The sequence below is a fragment of the Monomorium pharaonis genome, chromosome 8 (assembly GCF_013373865.1).
Source record: "Monomorium pharaonis isolate MP-MQ-018 chromosome 8, ASM1337386v2, whole genome shotgun sequence".
In the NCBI taxonomy this organism is placed as follows: Eukaryota; Metazoa; Arthropoda; class Insecta; order Hymenoptera; family Formicidae; genus Monomorium; species Monomorium pharaonis.
In genome coordinates this window covers 15,204,065-15,224,138 of record NC_050474.1, presented here as the reverse complement: position 1 = coordinate 15,224,138, position 20,074 = coordinate 15,204,065, and the positions used below count along the sequence as shown (strand labels likewise).

At 33.6% G+C, this 20,074-nt stretch overlaps 1 protein-coding gene and 1 long non-coding RNA gene across 5 annotated transcripts in view; both read left to right on the top strand.

Annotated features, from left to right (window-relative positions):
- Positions 1–20,074, top strand: part of LOC105834196 — a 99,262-nt gene that overhangs the window by 10,135 nt on the left and 69,053 nt on the right. The gene's annotated exons all lie outside the window — the stretch shown is intronic.
- On the top strand, positions 2,499–10,836 carry LOC118647086. Its single transcript, XR_004964394.1, has 2 exons — positions 2,499–3,464; positions 10,094–10,836. It is a non-coding gene; the product is annotated as an uncharacterized LOC118647086 (long non-coding RNA).

The following is a 20,074-nucleotide window of genomic DNA, read 5'->3' as shown; positions in this document are numbered from 1 at the left end:
AATTAAAATTATTTTGTACAAGAATAGATTTTTGAGTGTTTCTTGCGCGCGTATATTTGGCGCTTTTTAATACTTTCTTTTTAAAAAGTAATTTTGTTGTGATTTTACTTATTTTGTAGTGACAGGTATTTTATTTTTTTTAAATAAATATATATGAAGATTCTTAAGACAATTTTGAAGTATCCATATCATATCAAATTAAAGATTGAGACTGACAATGAGATTGAATTAAAATGACAAAACAAAGTTATATTGGTTTTGTTTTCTTTTCTGATTATATTTTAATTAATTTTTAAAATGTGCCTATCGTGGATTACATCGTGAAGGAAAATACAGCTGTGCCTAATTTGAAGATTAGTATAACACTATGCGTTATACAATCAGTATATTACACAAAATTTTTATTTTTTATGGAAATAAATATTCTGAGATAAGTTAATACTTTGTGTTATGGTTTATTTGTAGTTATCATATTAAAAGAAAAAGAAGAAGAAACACTTTATTTGAATCTTAAGTAGAAGAATAGAAAAAGAAAAATGAGTGAACGACTAAGGAGAGAGAGAAAGAGAGAGAGAGAGAGAGAGAGAGAGAGAGAGAGAGAGAGAGAGAGAGAAAGAGAGAGAGAGAGAGAAAATTAGAAGTAGTTATGAAATAATAAGAAAAAGTAAGAAGTCATATAAAGTTATTTACACATATAAATAAATTATAATTATTGTGCTAGAAAATGTTATTGTTAAATTGAGAGAGAGAGGGGGGGAGGGAGGGAGGGGGGAGAGAGTTAAAGGGAGGGAGGGCGGAGAATAACAGTGTAGTATGCCTATACATATACGTACAGTGGAACCCCGCGTTAGCGGACTGTTTGGGGCTCTGGTCCGCTAACGCGGGGTTATCTCCTATTGCTTGGTTTCACTCCCACTCCGTGAAATTCAGGGACGTAACGGTATTGCCATCTAACCAGTTAATGTTTACGCTTAAGACTAAATGTATTCAATCATAAAATTGCAAGCAGCGCGTCTCAGATCAAGTCAATCGTATCTATAGCCGTCCGAAAAACTCACATCTCGTACCTCTGTAATAAATTACATTCCCGAATATCTTATATTCCCTACACTTTTAATTTATTATTATTTTCCAACATATAATTTATAAATAAAATATTATCAAATTAGAAATCCAGCTTTGATTGCAATCGGTGTTTCTTTTTTTATGTGATTACATTTAAACAATTTATTTTAAATTAGTGTTGGCTATTTTATTTACATGTGCGTGAATTTTTTAAATAAAAATTTATATAAAAATATATTTTTATTTATATTACACGAATAATATTTTGAAACAATTTTTTGAGACAATTTTTAATGACCATGTAGACAAAATAATAAATTTTTAAATTTAAAAAAATATTAGCCATTTCTTAGTCTTAAATGAATTAATTACAGATTAAAATCTTGCACAAATCTTTAAGAATATGTCGTAACTGCTTACATACTACGTGACTGCATTGCTATCCCCACACACGCTACTCATGTGGGCCGAGTGCATATGGAGGGGATAGTTTCCGCTAACGCGGAGTACGCTAACGCGGAGTACGCTAACGCGGGGTTCCAGTGTATGTGCATATATTGTGAAATGACGTTTTTCGTCTGTCACAAGGGCCGAGGTGGCCCGATCGGGATAGGTCATTTGAGACCGCTCCTTACCCTGAGCGGGAGGGCGGTCTCCCCTTTTCTGTTAAATATTATGATAAGATATTTAAAAATCCGACAAGCGAGAGGCGCGATCCGCAGGGGAAGTGGTGTGCCGGATCCCATGTAATAAAGGAGCAGATGTCGAGGGACAGCGAGGGGAATTATGAGAGCGGCTGAGCGGCGGAATCCCGGACTATTGAAAAGCCACCAGGGCAAATATACGATCGAAGTTATCATGGCATAAGAGTGGAGGATCGTGAGGCTGTCGCTATCGTATGTCACCTTCTTTTAGGAACCGGGAAGGCGAGAGCGGGTCGAAAGGAGCTGGGCGCTTCCGAGGACGATGCCGGGGAAATCAGCATGCGCCCTCCCACCCCGTGGAGCCGGAGGACCCCAGCCGGAGTGGTCAACGATGATCGACATTGGGAAGGCTGGGACTTGATCAACCTCGAGCCAACCTCGCCAGGAGATAAAGATCTTGCAACAGGCCATCGTGAAGACCAGCGGCGTTTTTCAAATTGCGCGGCGTCACGACGGGAGGCGCTCTCGACCCGCAGAAGCGGAAAGAAGAAAGCGACGCCCTATCGACAGAAAGTAGTCCAGGCAATAGAGACATAAAAAGGGCTTTACCTTGTAAAAGATCAAGGAAATTTTATACTTGGCCTAGTTCTTAGGTTTAGCATACTAATTAATACTCTGAGTTTTTAATCTTGAAACGTTGCCGCTCGGGCCGCCATATTGAAAAAATGGAGCAAAAAATCACTTTCACGAATATCTCGTCTCCAGTGTGAGATATGTGAAAAATAGTTATTATAAAAAATGTAAAGCATAAAATTCTCTACATTTTATGTTCTAATATTTTTTTTCTCAGATCAATAGTTTCCGAGATAGTTTTCAGAGAAAAATGAAATATTCTGACAAATTGGAAAAAATACTCCACTTTATCGCATTGTATTTCGGAAACTATTGATCTGAGAAAAAAAAAGTTACAACATAAAATGTATGTAGAGAATTTTATGCTTTACATTTTTTATAATAACTATTTTTCACGTATCTCACACCGGAGATGAAATATTTGTAAAACAGTGATTTTTTGCTCCATTTTTTCAATATGGCAGCGCGAGCGGCAATGTTTCAAAAACTCAAAGTATTAATTAGTATGCTAAACCTAAAAACTATGCCAAGTATAAAATTTCCTTGACCTTTTGTAAGGTAAAACTGCCTATTGTCTGAACTAAAGATTCCTGCGCGCGGGTTGATGCGCGGATCGATGCGCAAGGACAATGCGCAGATCCTAATCGATGTCTACGGTGTCCCAGCTCGCTCACGCCGTCTCACTGTTTAGCGAGACGACATCGGGAGCGGTCACCGACGACGTCGCATAGACTGTAAGACCGGGGACTTCGTTCTGGGGAGCCGCTGAAATAAGACGTGGTCACAAGTTAATCAAGTGAAATTGTATTAAACAACAGTAAATTTACAAGATTCGACTCCTCGTCTCTTGTTAGTGATCAAACGGAATGGAGATGGCAGTGGTGGAATAACGCCACGTATCACGTGAAATTGTTGCCCTGGAATTACCATGAGGTTCGGATTACTGGTTGCGGGCTTTTAGTCGGCCATTTTGGGAGATTGTTACTTTGCTCAATTTTTCCACGCACATGTGCGACCTTACACTGGAAGGAGATAGTAAATCAGGATTCTATTGCTAATTTCTATCAACCAAAGCTACAGTCTAAGAAGCCTATTAACTCAAACAGCCCTCTGACTGAAAAGGTACGTCTCAGGCTCTTATGCTCAACAAGTTTTAGTTATTAATTATACAGGTCTGCATGCATAACATGATTCATAGATAATATGTATCTCTTGACCATCGCTTTAATTGTCTATTCTTATCTGATAATGAATTTCGTCTATGTTGAAATATTTTCCGTCTCTTTTAATAGAAAACTCGTCTCACATGGTTCGCTATAACGATCTCACGTATGCCTAGCTAACTTTATGTAAAATCAGGTATATTATATTAAAGCGTTACCCATTGTTCTGATCAAACTCTATTATTATTATATTTATAAAAAAAAAATTATTAACTATAGATCATCCACAAGAGTTGTCAGGACTTTTCCTGAAAACCTATTTATTCACGTAATTAAACAAGAAAATTTTGTAACTTAGCTTGATATCTTTTGTATGATAGTATTAATGTAGCATTTTTTCTAGATAATTTAGGATGATAGAACATATAGATGAATCGCATAATTTTCTAAAATACTCTGTGCTCAACATCGTGAATAACAAGGTCAACTTATGTTTTCTTCTTGTTGCCTTGAATAAAGTGGTATTTACCCCAAATCAAACTGAATTGATATTTACCTCAACTCAGGGACTCTATTTGACTTTGATGTTTGAATATTTTCTGAAGTATGGTCCACTTTTATACCATACTAGCTAAGTAAATGTACATTAACTCTGCATAACAATGATTTTTGATCTTGCTAGTATTCATGTGATAATTTAGTAATAATTAAAAGAGATTAGGCAGACTCTTTTCACTTTTATATTTGCTCTTTCTGCCTGACATGGTAAGAAATAAAGTTACCCTGATCAAATTGATGATACAAATTGATAATTGACGTATAAAGAAATTTTACACGAGATTAAAATGTCGAAGAGTAATAATAAGCCAACTAGTAAAAAAATTTCCTCCTCTCAAGGTAAGCCTCCAGGTTCGGTTAGTTCCGACAGGGAATTGGTCAGTAGCAATAAAAGAAAAAATACTTCTCTTCTTCAAGATAATTTAAATAAAGCTAAAAAATCTCAAGAACTCATACCGGATCTAAATTTGTTGGTCTCGGAACCATTCCCTCTAGGAATCGACCGTGAAGTTATTATATCTACTGTTCTTGCTTCTGACTCTGATCCTAATAATGTTTTACCTAATAATTTGGTGAAACCAGCTAGAGTGTCTTTCATAGAAACTCAATTAGCAAATCGGTATTCTGTAGATAATGGTGGTCCGTACCTGGTTTTTGTAGAATCGTTGATGGAAGTATCAGGGAAAAATATAGGTAATTTGCACCCAATTAGTATAGGCCAAATGCTTTTTAGGAGAAAGAATGAAAATAAGTATAAACAAGTTTATAATAACATTCTAAATATTAGAAAGAAGGGCAGAAATATGATTAGTATCAGCTTTAGAACGTTTGAAGATGCGAATAATTTCCTGGATCACAGAGATTTGATCCCGGAAAATTGGCTAGCATATATTACTAATTTTAAAATATTTAGAACAGGTATAATTCGTGATATATCTCCAGAAACTACTGAGGAGCAAATGCTGGCAGGAATTGAGTGGCCTAATGAAAGATTTTTTAGAGTGATCAGAACTGAAAGATTAAAATACCTGGATTGAAGTGATAACTCTCTTAAGCTCTCATCTTCAGTTAAGATTATTTTTGAAGCTAACCTATTGCTTGAATTTGTCTATCTTTTCAAGGTAAAGCATAAAATATTCCCGTTTATTAATAAAATAAAAAAGTGCAATAATTGCTGTCGTTGGGGTTATTCCTCGAAATTCTGTAGAGGAAAGTTAAGATGTCCGAAGTGTGGGGAAAATCATCCCAGTGAGAACTGTAAAAGTAACATTTTCAAGTGTGTTAATTGTGGAGGCCTCCATGGCTCTTTTGATGATTCATGTCCGTCGTTTCAATACCATAACCTTGTAAATTATGTTATGGCTTATGTTAATTGCTCATCTTTCAAGGCCAAGAGACCAATAAAGGACAGAGAGATCACGAGTGTCTTCCAAATTGGCAAAATGTTTAAATCTCAGATGTATGCTGGATGGAATGCCCAGATAGAGTTGGGTTCGGCTCATAATTTTGGTAAGCGTACACAAATAAGAAGGGGTTCGAACTTTGACCCAGCTAGCAGAAATGGATCGAGTGTTGACTCCTCTTCTAATATAGAGTCAATAATTCCAATAAATAATGAAGTCATTAGGGCTGGGGTCCTTGAGATGCGTTCACTTAAAAGAGATGGTGAACTATTTGACACATCTCGGGCGATCATGCCCCCTCCCCGACATCGAGAATTGTTGCAGAGGCCGGGGAGGAGGCGAATCAGATTCTTCGATTGCTCCATCTCATAATTCCAGGGGCAGGGCGGAACCTATTCCCCTCCAAGCTCAGATTCTAAGCAGTATGACTCAAGGTGTTGCGTCTAATGCGGTTCATGGCTCTGACTTAATCAATTTGTTTTAGAGTGTCGACCCTATTGCGGAGCTTAATTCAGAAATAATAATTTCTCAGATTGCTGGTTTGATTAGTTCTGATAAAACAGCCGAAGAAAGGTGGCGTGACCTCCGCTGCTACTTGTCTGCAACCAAAATTATTAATAAATTGTAGAGTTACTGATCGTCTAGTCTATAGAAAGGCATCCTTGCTCTTAATTATTCTGTATTTTCAATGGCTTTAAAGATTCTGCAATGGAATTGTAAAGAAATTATGGGAAAAAAGCAAGAGTTTTCTAATATAATGTTACATTTTGATCTTATATGCCTTCAGGAAACATGGTTACAAGAGAGAATAAATTTCGATTTTAGTGACTATATTACGTTTAGATCTGATAGAGCTGGAAATAGAACGGGAGGTGGTACGGCGGTTCTTGTGAGTAAAAGTCTTGACTCAGTTTGTTTTGATTTAAACCTACCAGATAATCTCGGGCTTGAGTATATCGCCGTAGCTATTATAAGAAGGGAAAAAGAGTTGAAAAAGATTGTATTGGTCTCGCTATATAGACCTCCTGATGTAATTTTAAGTAAAGCCAAATTTTTGTTTTTTCCAGTTTTTTCCAGAGGGTCTCTAATCTGTCTGACAGATATGATGTGTGTATCTGTGGGGATCTAAACTCTCAGAATGAAATCTGGGGGTCTACTCGAACCAATACGGCGGGGAGATGTTTAGCAGAGTGTATTGATAATTCCCCTTTTATTATACTTAACGATGGTTCCCTAACCAGAATCTCATTGAACTCTGAGTATGTAAGTGTTCCTGACCTTACCTTGGTCTCGGGGAGTCTTTGGTCGGATGCTTCCTGGTCTCTGTGGCCGGATTGTATTGGCAAAGATTATATTGTTATTAGTATTGGGGGATCTGGTTGCGAATTCGGGAACTAAGTCCTACAAACAATATGTTAGATCTAGGAAAAGATTGGATATATCCGGTATGTCAAGTGAGATCGTTTTGCTGAGCTAGTGAGCATGGATAGACTGGGTGACACCTCGGATCATCAGTTAACTAGTGCGTCTCAATCTGAATCCTGGGCATCAACAATAATAAGATGTGTCATTTTTTCTGGAGCTAGGCTATATGATGGTGAAGGGAGAGTCTCGGTTTTCGATTCTGGGAATTGTTGTATTAATTTTATAAATTTTAAGAAGTCAAATAGCAGAAAAAAACCTACACTCAAGCCCTGGTGGAATTGCGAGTGCTCTCGGGCGGTGGAAAAGAGAAGGTTGGCGTATAAGAAACAGAGAGAACCATTCACGGGTTAATTTGCTGCTTTACAGAAGAGCATCGGAAGAAACTAGAAAGCTGCTCAAAAGAAAAAAGTCAAAGCTTCAAATCATTAGTTAATAATATGAGTTTATCAGCAGGTCCTAGATCGTTTTGGCAAACAATAAATGCGTTCAAACGAAGTGCTTTTCTTTCTCCAACAGGCCCTCTGAGTGTTTTCAGAGCCCATAAGGTGGAAAACTACCTTAGTTACAGTATTCCGTCGTGGGTTTCTAACTTGTTTGAAACTCCCCGGGAGTTTACCCCCACTAACAATTTATTCGCTCCGTTTAAACTTTATGAAATTATGTCTTGTATCGCTGCGTTAAAAGTACGGAGTTCTCCGGGACCTAATTGCATTGGTAACTCTCTTATAAAACTGTTGCCAATGAGTGCTGTTGAACGATTACTTGAAATTTTTAATAGAATTGTGGCTGATGGATTCTTCCCTCAGGAATGGAAATCCGTTGATGTTTTCTTGATCCCCAAGCCAAATAAAGAATATTTTAGACCTATTTTGTTGTCTTCAGTTACTGCCAAAATGTTTGAAAAATTGATTCTTAAAAGATTCAGTCGATTTGCGGAAGAGAGTAAACTGATTTCTAACACGCAATTTGGTTTCGGGGGGGGGGGGGGTAGGTCGTGCGATGATTGTCTTGCATTAATGAATCTATCTATTTATATGGCTTTTGCGAAGGGTGAGATGTCGGGTGCATTACTGCTGGATGTAAAATCGGCGTATGACAATGTTAACCCTCAAATTTTGTTTTTAATGATTAATGAGTTGGAGATTTCAACTAATTATAAGCTTCTATTCAGGAATTTCTTGAGCTCAAGAACTGCCAATTTCTTCGAGTCCGGCCACTGGTTTGGATGCAGACTCTTACAGAGGGACCTCCCGCAGGGATCAGCCTTAAGCCCTATTCTTTTTAACCTTTATATAAAAGATATCCTATGGAAAATTCCCTATAATTGTCAGGCACTGCAATTTGCGGACGATATTGCTATTGTATGCGTTGATAAGGATTTGGAAGTTATCAAAAGAGCACTTTCTTTATCTTTTATCAGTATTGAAAAATGGCTCAATTCCATCGATCTTGAGTTGTCTTTGGAGAAAACTCAGAGTATAATCTTTAACAGGAAAAAACGTCTGAATTATGATGACATTCTTTACCTGGATCATAGAAGTATTTGTATTCAAAAGGAAGTCAAATATCTTTGTTTGACGTTGGATGACGGTCTTAGGTGGAAAAGCCACATTAGAGGGCTGAAGAATAAGGCTATTGGATATATTGGATATATTGGCTAATATTTTGAAGTGGATTGCGGGGTCATCGTGGGGAGTCAGCGCGATGGACAATATTAGATTTGTCAACGCTACGATAGGAGCACAACTGGAATGGGATAGTATGTGGTATTGTAGCGCCGCAGGTTCTTATATTGAATCCCTGGAAAAATCACTGAGTCAGGCATATAAAACGGCATTGGGCATCTTCAGATCCACTCCTCCAAACAGGGTGATTTGGAGTTTTAGTAATCAGTTTAGTTTAATAAGAAGAACTAGTATAAAATCAGACAAATACCTGTGCAAGTTAATCCTGTTAAAGAGGTATGTTATTATCAATAAGATTAAAAATTACCATGCTTGGACTCAATCAAAGAAGGTCGCGTCCAGAAACATTCCGTTTATAATGAGTAGATGGTCAAGGGTTCGTTTTTTCGAGAAGATCTTATATCAATGGGACGTCCATCCGGCCCATGATTTTTCTCTGTCCCTGGCTTCTTTGGAGATTGATGTAAACCTCAGATCTGGGGCGATGGCTCTCTTGTGCAACAACCCTGATAATGCATTTAACAACCTCATTGCTTTAAATAGCCTGTTGAGGGAGGAGGTGACAATGTATACAGATGGTTCTAGAACTCCCTTGGAGGATGGTGGGTCATTGGTAGGTTGCACGGTTTAGAGTCTAGAGAGATTCTATAAATTCAAATTTAATAATTTTATGAGTTCTTTTTCGGCGGAATCGGTGGCAATTTCTAAGGCCATGGAGATAGCCTAAGATAATAATTGGAAGGAGGTAAATATTTGCTCTGATTCTAAGAGCAACTTGGATGTTATTAAGTCAGCAAATGACTTATATAAAAATACATGTATTAAACTTAGCCCCTGGTTGTCCAAGGTAAGAGAACAACTAAGAACGGTTGAGGATCAGAGAATTAGATTTCGTTTTACCTGGTGTCCTGCTCATAAGAATATTGGGGGTAACGAGAAGGCGGATAAAGCCGCAAAAGATGGTGCTTTGGTTGGGGAAATCTGCCAAAACCTTAATTATATTTTGTACTCGGAAGTCCTATCGTCTCTTAAAGGGGAATATGAACTTTTAGATACAGAATTTCTTAATAGAATTAATTTTAATACTGGAAACTATTACATGAGCAATTTCACGGACTGGAACATATCCCTTATCTCCAAGCTCAGATTTTCTAGAAAACATTCCTGTATTCTCTCGCGAATTATTACGGGTTTCCCCTACACTAACGCTATTAAATTTAAATGTGGTTGGAGGGAATCGCCTGATTGTGATTGTGGTTGCCTTTACCAGGACATTAACCATATTTTTTGGGAATGTCCGAATTTCAACAACACTAGAGTTAGTCTTTATAGCAAACTGTTTGAGCAGAAGTGTTATGCTCCATTTACGATAGAGTATTTGATCACTGTTTTGAATAAGACAATTGCTGGAGCGATGGTCAAGTTTGTATTGGATAGTAATATAGGAATATAAGACTAGAGGAAAATTTGGTTTAGTTTCTCTTGTTGAGTTGCGTGCCGAGAGATTGTCCTTGCAGGTGAGCGTGGATGGTCCTCCCCTGAGAGCGGAAGGAAGAGTCAGTGAATTGAATGAGGATCCCGGTTTGGGAGGTATCTGCTGGTCTCTGGATGAGTGAGAGTATTGACGAAAGGAAATAGATTTCTTTTGAAAGAAGAGCGCAGTCATTCCTCCACGTCTGTTGCTCTATATAAGCGTTGAATCGTGGTACTGTGTCCCTGTTAAGACGGACATCCAGTGGACAAAAGAAGAAGAAAAAGAATTGTAAGGCCACCACTTCGACCACGCGGTAAGGACGGAGGCGGCCGGCCCTGCATTTTGTGAGAGATTATAGAATAATTACCCTACTGAGCGTTCGGTGGGAGAGCGAAGAGCAGTCGCGGATAAAATTGCCGAGGTTAGAGTCACCGTACAGCGGGGCCGTGTCGATCTCCGTCTTCTAGATTTAATATTTTCGTCTACCGTTTCCTCCCTCGGGGAAAGTGTCGCGAGCTGCGACGCGACGATGCGTGCAGGGTTCGTCGAAGAATTTTGACATACTATGCCGAATATCTATCCTGAACGCTGTAGAATCAGACGTATTATATTGTTTGATACCGAGTCATAGACTTTGATAAAGCGTATGAATTTCTTTATATCGCGAATATTATACCGAATCATGGAACAGTCACATGAGAGAATAGTGTTCGGCGGCTGTCATGTATTCTTTGTTTTCACCTGTTAATTCTAGACTGTTAATATATTATTCTTATATTCATTAAATTCGTGATTATTTAATGCCGAGACCTCTCCTCTCCAGTTCCGCGAAACGAAAGCATCTTGCCCCTCTACCACTTTGTGTAGAGGCGGGCTAGTGGGTAATTAGCCGTCGTGTACCAAGTGTGTTCCGAGTTTTGTGCGGCGCGGATTATCGCGCCTGGCGCCCAATTAAGAATCAGAGAAAAGTAAGAGCACGACGAAGTTGCTGACGCGATCGGGAGTTCACATCGCAATATGCATATGACATGTATATATGAGGTGTGTATATTTTATTCTCTCTCCTTCTATTTCTCTCTTTTTGTGTAATTCTCCTAAATATTACATAACATAATTAATTTCAAAGCTCGGAATTAATAGTGTGATCAACAGAATATGACAACTTGAATACTAAATATAATATAGCTTTAAAAAAATGATAGAATAAAGTGAACGGTTTATTCTTTTGCAATGTATTGAAATAGGTAAAAGCATGATATTTTGTTTAAAACAATTACAACCAAGTATATACTATAATGCCATTCAGCTGGCCTGCCGATGACATGGTTACAGGCTGCAATATGGGTAATATGTTTATATGAATGCCCAAGGATTATCTGTACGTCTTAGTCTACACACAGAAAAATAATTACTACTTGCAAGTAAATATTACTTGTTCTAAGTAATTGGTTTCTTTCTATATCTGCAAATCTATGGTAAACTTGTCACAATATCACATTCACTTAAAACATATTCTAAGTTTTAGTAAGTGTAATACTTTAAACAAGAATATTCACTTCAAACAAGTATTATTATCCAGAGTCCTATGTGATTCTTCTTCAATCAAATTTTATAATATTTTTGAAACAAGAATAAATTCTTATTTTAAGTAAAAAATGCTGAAATTTTTTAATATTTGTGACAAGCATACCTGAAAATTAATATTAAGAAAATATTCTTGGTTAAAAAAAAACTATTGTGTATCGGACATACAATCTTAGACAAAAGTGCATGAAATTTGAAATACTTAAATATCTACGCCTAACGCATAGTAAATCTAGATGTAAGAAACTTGAACGATAGTTGGAGTCTTATTTTTACTCTTACAAAGGTATTTTTCACGTATTTGCGATTTTTTTCACTTATGAGTTTAAACTTTTGACAGTGAAAATGCACAATTATCTCAAGTTATATTTTATTTTTTTAAAACGGTGTAGTGAAGACAATTGAAACTCGGCAGATATTTTTATCTATTTATATACTAGATGTACAAAAAAATTCAAAACACTGGTACTATTCTCTTCTATACTTTTTTAGCTGCTTTATCCGTCAAGATCGTCTTTTTCCATAAGATAGAAAAGGATACCATGTAAAATCAGTGAAAATTAAAATAGTTATAACTCAGCAATCGTTTAGTGGATGCGTTTTCAATTTTTTGCAGTACATTAGGGAAACTAAAAGAACAATTTCATAAATTTTTAACAACTTTGTACCATTTTGAACTTCAGTCTGATATATCCTTAAAGGAAATAAAATAAGTAATTACTTTTCTTGGTTGTAGAATTATATTTTTCTGTGTGTATTTAGTAAATGTCATGCATTCTATGCAAGTCGGATATATGGATAAGGCACATAAATTAAAAAAAACTAAAAAGTAAGTATTTAAATACTTTGTTGTTCCCAAAACAATTTATTATAATTCATACAATTCTCTTCATACATTTACAAAAATTACCCAGAAAATTTTTTATTTGTAGTTAAATTGTAATTGTATTTTTATAATTATGTTTATTTTTTTACAATTATTGATAATGTTTATTATTAATAACTTATTTTGCCTGTGTTTTACTTAATGCTCTTGGAACATATAATCATCTTGTATCTTGTAACAGAAAACAAAAGCGTGGTTCTTACAGAAATCGTGAATGTGGCTTTTAAATAACTTGCAAAATTGGCAAGTTTGAAAAATTTCTGTAAGAGCCACGCTTTTATTTCCCATTACAAGCTGGCGCATGATTATATATTTTCCAAGAACATTAATTAAAACATGAGAAAAATAGATTTATTATCAATAACTGTAAAAGAACAATAAATATAATTATAAATGTACAATTACAATTTAACTACAAATTCAACTGTAAAATAGCAATAAATATAATTAAATATATTATATTAGTATGCTATATTAATGCAAAAAGAATGAAAAGTAACATATGACGTGTTGTTCCATATTGAGAAGTTGACTTGTAGTTATTTTGTTTTATGTATGCCTCAATTTACAATAAAATAAGTTAGAGAATCAAAAATATAAATAAAAATTTGAATGTGATCTATGTATATGTATGACGAGAATTGTATTAATTATAATAAATTGTTTCGGGAATAACGAAGTATTTAAATTATTTTTTAGTTTTTAATTTGACTAAGAGCCTTATTGGTATATTTCTGTACCTTATCCATATTCGACTCGCATAGAATCCATAGCAGTTACTAAATAGATCAATAAAAGGCATAGATAATTCTTAGTATCCATATAAACTTATCTCTGATATTACAGCCTGTGACCAGATCATCGGCAGACCAGCTGGGTGACTTTATAATTTGTAATTTTGTTGTAATTTTGTGATTTCAGACAAGATTTCACACTTTTCATTTATTTCTAATTCAATAATCTAAACAAGATATGGTTGTACAATATCTTAATTTAAAAGCCACACACTTGCAATAGAATATTCTTTAAAATAAAATTATAACACTTGTAACTATTCTCTTACCTGGCCTGCCATAAAGTAGCGACATACTTGAAAAATTAGAAAGTACACTTTCAGATAATCTTTAGGATATGAATTGCACTGCTAATTCAGTATATGATAGTTTACTGAATTTAAAAGGATTTGAACTTTGGTGAACTTATCAACAGCAGCTTACACCAGCTTAGAAGAAAGAGAATTTTGATGTAACAGCTAACAATTTTTTATAATAAAATTTCTTACTATTTCTCTTGAAAATTTAAATAATAAATATAATAATAATAATGTGATAATCTTGTCAAATAGCTTGTTTTTTCTTAAATCTTGCAAAACGTTCCTCTGGACAAGTTAGATCTTGTAATACATATATTTTCTAACACAAAAAATAAACAGTTTACTTTAGCCTATTATTTTTGAGGGAAAAATTACATTATTTGGTATCTTCAAGATCCACATATTTTGCTTCCGGCATTCTGTAAATTCCAAACTTTGAAGTTAATTATATTTTTCTTCTTACCATTCACTCTTTTCTTTTTTTGTTCTTCTTTTACATTAATTTCCAATAAAGTGTTTCTTCTTTTTTTAAAATATAACTAAAAATAAAACAACACAAAGTATTACTCTTATCTTAGAATACTTATTTCATATAAAAAATGCAAATTTTGTGTACCTTATCTGATTATACAACGCATAGTGTTATACTAAATTCTTCAAATTAAGCACAGCCGTATTTTTCTCCATGATGTAACATGCAAATTATGCATAAAACTATAACTTAACTCGCTACTAACCTTGCGCACGTGAACACGTCATCAACCTCGAACTGTCGCATCATAGACGTGAAACTCGCCGCGGATTAACCATTGCCATTACGCAGACGGCGCAGACCCGATCGTCAATCATGATACGTAACTTCTCGTGTTTGTGTCAACTCATAAAGCCAATCAAGATAGTGTCCGTGTCAATTCGTACAGCCATCTGACGGCGCGAAAAGCAACAGTACAAATCTTCACCACTTGTCCTGGCGGCCGGGCGACGATGATAATAACGATGATGACGACTATGACGTTTTTTAATCAGATTTACTCTTGAGCGAAAAACTTTAATCGCGATATCTCCGCTCGTAAGTCACGTAGTGGAAAAATAAAAACACATTATATACATTGAATACAAGCTATCTATTAAGCCTATTGAGAAATCCATCGATTTAGTCGTTATTGAGAATTCGATAACTACGGATTCGCGCAAACGACGTCTCGCGTAATAGAGGCAGCGGTAGTGCCTCGCGCTGCGCGTACACTTGGCGCGAGGCACTACCGTGTCTCTTGATTAACATCTTATATGATTACCGTGTTAGGTTCCTAAAGTAATCGTTTTTGTATTATATAAAAACGATTACCCATCTAATACAGTAATTATATGAGATGTTAATTTTCCATTTATTGAACTTTTGCGAATAAATTAGCATTTAAAAAAATATTAGGATATACAGAGGGACTTATTGTAATTTGTGCATTAAAATATCTCAAGATCTTAAAGACAAATGTTTTGAACAAATTCGGATTTTAACGAGTGATAATATAGATTAAAGCAAATGTTTAATAAAAATGGTTTGAAAAGTAAAAAATTAATTTTGTCTTAAGAATTAAATATTATTTTATTTCAATTATTTTGTGTAAGCAGATTTTTTGTAACATGACAACAAGTTTTTGCAAAATATAAAAAATTATCAAGGCAAAATGGTTAAAAATATTAGCATTTTGAGAATTATACTTAAGACAGTCTTGAAATAAGAATGGACTCTGAGTACTAATGGAACTTTTTGCATATATGATTTCTCAAAATTATTGAGCATTTTTGTTTCTCTAATTCTAATGTTTAATTAAAAAAAAATTGATCTCTGTTAATTTTGACTTGATGAGAGTTGCCAGACAACAGTTACATATGTTCTGGGAACACTATCTTTCTACCCAGATAGCACAGAAAATTTATCATAAATATTCATAAATATTTTACAAATTTATTTTCAAAAAATATTTTATTTGTGTTATAATATATATTTATGTTATAATATATATGTTCAAGATCGGAATTAATGCTCGGAATCGGAATTATTGTGCACGGAGCTTAAATCAGCGGTGGCCGTGACCCCATATAGGTATTTGTTTTAAAAGTCCGGGAATCATACATGATTGCCTAATAAGGAAATGTTTAAAGTACGTTTTTGAGTTACCCGGCAACGGAAAGATGCTCCGAGCTTCATTCATTGCCACCTCGTTTCTTTTGTCTATCATTTGCGTCGTTTTTCATTCATTCTGCCGTAAGAATCTATCACGATCGCATCGTGACCGCTTCGCTCTTCGCGACCGCATCGTTCTTTCGCGACCATCTTGCTCTTCGCGACCGCTTTGCTTCTCATGTAATTCAATCTCGCGGCATAAGTGTTTGATTTGTTAAGTGAAATTTTTAAATAAATAATTGTTATTAGAAAAGAAACTGTTGTAATTTCCCCTTCGTTCGTTCGAGTTTCTCGGCCCTTCTCACACGCGCTCATACCTCGCGCACAATATATTTATTACATATTTTTTAAATTATATAATTATTTTTCATAAACCATTTAGAAATGATACAAAGATTATTATCAACAATATATAGAACAGGTTTTTAAAATGTACCGAAAAATATTTATGGTATATGAACTAGAATTATTTTTTATATTCTTTGATAATGATAGTATAAATATTTTTAGACAGACTTAGGAAACATTTCAATAATCAAGTGGAACTCACAGACTCTCAAACTAATCAGGCTAAAACAACGTCAACGCATAAAGAAAAAGTATTTTGTATTACCTTATATCAGACACATATTAGACACATATCTGAAACAGCCTCATCTTTTGTTAACAAAGATTTGTTTATGGTTGGCTTTCGATGCCTCAATAAATTGAACATGTTCATCAGGGTGCAGAAGGACATAACCGATATAAATCTAATGAATAATATTGTCTACAAAATATGCTGTAAAAATTGTAGGACAAACAAAGAGACATTTAAGTTCCAGGATTAAAGAACATGCGAATAATTTTAAATCGTCGAGACGCTCCGTGGTAACAGAACACATGCTAAAAAATAACCACGTGTTTGATTGGAATAACGTTAAAATATTAGATTCTGAATCAAGATACCAAAAAAGGTTAATTTCAGAAATAATTCATATTAAGGAGCAAGTTAATGGCATCAATTTACAGAAGGACACGGAGTGTCTTGACAATTCTTATTATTGTTTGTTTAACATTTTGTCGAAAATGACTAACGGAAAATAAGTCTTGCTTATTCTGCCTCTGACTACCGAACGTTACACTTGTCTTTAGCGCTTTGTCAAATACTCTGTTGTTGCTCTTTTTAATATTGTGTTTTAAGATCTGCGATTAACATATATAAGTTTACAGTTTTTTGCAATACGCATACCAGTTTATGTTATTTATAACACGTTTTCCATCGTTTTTAATCTTATAAATTTATTTTAACATGGAAACCGACTTACGAAAAAATTTCATTATTTTTCATTTTATTATTCATTTAATTATATTATTGATTGGTTTACGTTTTTATTTATTATGACATAATTTGATACGCAATGAACTGTTTTATGATTGTTTAATGGTCATCTTGTTTAACTGTTTAATTATATTTTCGTGTCCATCATTTCATTCATGTTTTAAGTTCATTCATATTGGTAATGTATTATGACTGAAGAGGACTAAGTATAGTCGAAACGTTTCTTTAACACAGTGTTATTAATCGCGTTTATAATTATATAATGTTTATCTAATTAATTATAATGTATTAAGAAAATTTGTCTTGGCTCGATACATTGACCTGTTTATCATATTATTTTTGCTTAGCATTAACGAGCCCTTTATAATTGTTTGTATTGTTGTATAAATATTTATTTTTAATATTTTCATAAATATTTATCATAATTTTTTTATACCTGGCAAAATCGGGCATAAAAATATGTACAAAATATTTATTATAAATATTTTTTCTTATAAATATTTTATGCTATCTGGGTAACTACAATTTCTTGATAGGAGTTACAAAATATATCTTTAAATGTATATTATACATTTAATTTTGAATAATTTTAATAATTTTTTTTAGATAACAAGAACAAGAACATTTTTTCCCTAATTAATATTACACTTATATTTGATGTAATGAGTTATTAATTATTTAGTATGTACTCAATATACAATACCAAATAATGTATATAAGCAAACACAAATATAGTGATTACTGTGGGGACTATCTATACATATTAATTATTTTGGGGACTCTAGATGTATATTGATTACTTTGGGGTATTATAAAATAAGAATATAATTTTATTCTAAATATGATTAAGAAAAATGTTGGAGACGGTATGTGTGTTATTTAAAGACACAGTTGCTGTCAAAAGTGAATATAAACACAATTATATATTTTATATAAATACAAAGAAAGGAAAAAATGTAGTGGCAAGAATTTAATATTATTACTGTTATAAAACAATTTGTTAAATATAAAATGAAATATATAATGAGTGATGTGAGTCAGCGCGGAAATTAAGGCGAAAATGAAACTAAAAGAGTGACCGCAAAAATTGTCCGTTTCGTGGACATCGAATTTTGATACGATTTTGGTGGTATTTTGGTGGATGATTGTATATCATCAAACATTCATCCCCTAAAAATTTTGAATTGACCATACCTTTTATTATTGAGATATGAAGGGTTAAAGTTGATATTCACGAACTTGAAAACGATATGTTTAATAAAAAAAATCATAATACTACTTTTGTTAACAATTTTTCGTAACTCAATAACAATAATGTAATTTGTAAAATATGTGAAAAAGCTACCACTACTAAAACTATTAGAAAAATCATAGTAAATACCACAGTATTTCAGAAATCGGTGGTACCTATATTTGAAATATTGTTATAAGGTTATCGGATTTATAAAATATAAAGCTAGATAAAACCGTGTTGACATAAAATAACGTTAATAAAATACTCCCATATATACATGTACTTGTTCAGAGACCACAGAGATAGGTATCCGACATCAGATAAAAAACATTTTCCTGGAAATCGCAAGTTGACCTCTAAATGATATTCACAATTCTGATTTAAACGTCGATTTAAGGTCACGATAAATTAGTCTTCTAACAGATAAACAAATCTTATCTGAAACATTTTTTATATGAGAAATAACCTCCAGGTTTTTTGTGTTGAACAGATAAAATGGCATTGGTGTATACCAATTTAACCCCTCATATCTCACAAGGGAACCTCGCGAACCCGAAAATTCTGATTTTAATGAAACTTGGCATAAATGTAGAGGGGGTGAATACATGAATTTAGAAATTAAAAGTTGGTGCTTATAAACGGTTTAAAGGGTTGAAACCACCCTTCAAAAATTTTGAGTTTTTGCCTTTTCTGGATATATCTTGTAAACTAAACAAAATATTAAAAAATGTTTCATACAAAAGTTTTACAGTATAAATACCTCTATTTAACTATGTTATTTATTTTAAAAAAAAATTTTTTTTCAAAGACAAATTTTTTTTTCAAATTTTTTTGGAAAAAATAAATATGATAGTTGAATAGAGGTATTTATGCCGTAAAACTTTTGTATGAAACATTTTTTAATATTTTGTTTAGTTTGCGAGATATATCGAGAAAATGCAAAAATGTCTCAACTTTGAAGCGTGCTTTCACCCCTTCAAGCCGTTTTTAAACCAAAATAAAACATTTCTAAATTAATTTATTTACCCCCTCTACATTTATGCCAAGTTTCATTAAAATCAGAAAATTTTCTGTTTGGTCTTATAAACGGTTTGAAGGAGTGAAACTACCCTTCAAAGGTTGAGATATTTTTACCTTTTCTCCATATATCTCGTAAACTAAACAAAATATAAAAAAATGTTTTATACAAAAGTTTTACAGCATAAATACCTCTATTTAACTACGCTGTTTATTTTTCGAAAAAAAATTTTTTTTTTAATTAAGATAAATTTTCAATAAAATTGACTTTTATGTATATAGCATTTATAAAGTAATTATACTATCTAATACTACGTTTTATTTATATCATATATGTGTATATTATATATGTTATATATTATCTACGTTATAATACTATACATTTATATTATCTGCATCCTTGTATGTATTAGTTTTTATCTAACAGTTGCGCAATATTAGTAGTCACGTTACTTTCACACAGTGTTCATTCTCTCTACGTCACATATTTCACATTCAAGTTTTATATTCGTCATGTCACGGTATGTATCATATATGAAATCACGTATTAATAAAAGTTTGGTATCTTTATTAATGGTGTTACGCGTCATTTTCACATCAGTGTCAAGTCTAACGTGTGTTTGATCAGTACATCAGTATCACATCTAACATGTGCTTGATTTTTCTTGTTAGATTGTTTTTAATTAAGCGAAGCATAATGTTAC